Source organism: Mandrillus leucophaeus, unplaced genomic scaffold, assembly GCF_000951045.1.
Source record: "Mandrillus leucophaeus isolate KB7577 unplaced genomic scaffold, Mleu.le_1.0 Scaffold35, whole genome shotgun sequence".
Taxonomy (NCBI): domain Eukaryota; kingdom Metazoa; phylum Chordata; class Mammalia; order Primates; family Cercopithecidae; genus Mandrillus; species Mandrillus leucophaeus.
In genome coordinates, this window is record NW_012103698.1 from 3,816,662 (window position 1) to 3,818,721 (window position 2,060).

The following is a 2,060-nucleotide window of genomic DNA, read 5'->3' on the forward strand; positions in this document are numbered from 1 at the left end:
TCCCATGAGTTTTCCAACCCCGGCCTCGCCTCTTTAGACCTCCATGCTGGGCCATCAAAACTTACCTGTCCTGTGTCCCATTCTTTCACTTATCACATTGAAAACATTGGAACTAAATCACACTCAGGTGTTAAAAATAGTTAATGCTGAGATGCAGTATTTTTCACATCATGTTCTAAGATGCTAATACATGTTACGGTGGATTAAGAGTTTGGTGTTCAATTAAGTCTCTAAAGTGCTGGGTTAAATGAGAAGCTTCGTGGAGCCCTTAATATGCCAAAGTGCACCTGAATCGCCAAGGATAGGGGTGTGTTTGTTTCCTAATGATACTGTAACGCATTACTACAAACTTAACAGCTTAAAACAATACACATTTATTATTATCTTACAGTTTGATAGGTCAGAAATTTGACGTGGGTCTCATTGTGCTAAATAAAATATTGGCCGGGCCGGGTATCTATCAGAAGACTCTTTGGGAGAATTTGTTTCGTTTTTTCCAGTTTCTAGAGGCATATACTGGCACTCCTTAACTCATGGTTGCCTTCTTCCATCTTCAAGGCTAGAAATAGAGTATCTCTCTCACCTGGTTTCCATTGCCACATCTCTTTCTCTGAGCACAGTCAGGAACGTTTCTCTGCTCATGTGATGAAATTGGGCTCACCTGGATGATCCAAGCTAAACTTTCCATCTTAAGGTCTTGAACCTTAATCACATCTGCGGGATCCCTTTTGCCACATAAAGTAACATCTTCACAGGTTCTGTGCATTAGGACACAGACATATTTGAGGGCTGTTATTCCGCCTACCACAGGGAGTATTAAAATATGTTTGCATCTCTAAACTTACTTGACCATAAAGAAACCTTTCCACACTCCTTTCAGAACAGATTTTTGGGACGTGCTACTCAATATATTGCCCCTCCAGGGCTCCTTGTATTTTAACAGGAGGCTCCAGGAGAAGAAAATTTATGAAGAAATACATCTTTTTATTTTTCTCTTTTCTTTTTTTCTTTTTTTTTCAAGACAAGGTCTCACTCTGCCACTTGGGCTGGAGTGCAGTGCTGCAATCTCGGCTCTGCAGCCTCTATCTTCCAGGCTCAAGAGATCCTCCCACCTCAGCCTCCTGAGTGGCTGGGACTACAGGTGTGTGCCACCATGCCCAGCTAATTTTTGTATTTTTTGTAGAGATGGAGTTTCACTATGTTGCACAGGCTCATCTTGAACTTCTGGGCTCAAATGATCTGCCTGCCTCGGCCTCCCAAAGTGCTGGGACTATAGGAGTAAGTTATCACGCCTGGCCAGGAATAAATCTTAATGGTGGAATTTCAGGCACAGTGGCAACTAGTAGCATTATGGGACTGTTCTAGGAAGCTCCTCAATTTTATGTATTTACTTTACATCAAAGCCAACCCTACCTTCATCAGTGGTTTTTAGATGGATTTAGTTGTCCAAAAGTCTATGATCTGTTGCCTGGGCTTGTGGATATGTCTGTGTTCTTAATTGTGTGAAGCCTGATTTCCCCAACTTTGCCTTGCCTTCATAGATAATACAAAATTCAGCTTTAGCAGGCCAAACACTCCAAAGATGAAGATCTCTGGGTCTCCAGGGAACTCTTGGGCTGACTGCTTGTTTACTGCATAACCACAGAAGGAAGGAGGGACTATCTGGGGTGGCAGGAGGGTCAAGGGGGACAGAATTGAAGGAGAGGGGTGGTGTTCAGGGCTAGAAATATGCCACATCTGGGAAAGCATGCTGTTCTTTTACCTTAGTGGTTAACAGATCTGCCCATCAGAACAGCAGCTGCATCTTCAATTTACCCATGATTAGGTGTCTTGAGGTGGAAGAACCAATGAGAAGGGGGCACAATAAGCCAAACCAATTTGTGTTGCCAGGAGGAAGGGAGATGAAAGGTGAAAAGATGCCTTGGCCCAAGGCTGGGGGCTGCTGGCTGCTGCCCAGTTGCATCTCACAGTAGCTGTTGCTAACAGGGTTCTAGGGAACTCTCCAAGGAGCTGAGTTTCTCTCTTCAGTTCCATGAAAACTCCTTTCTGGACTATGCTTC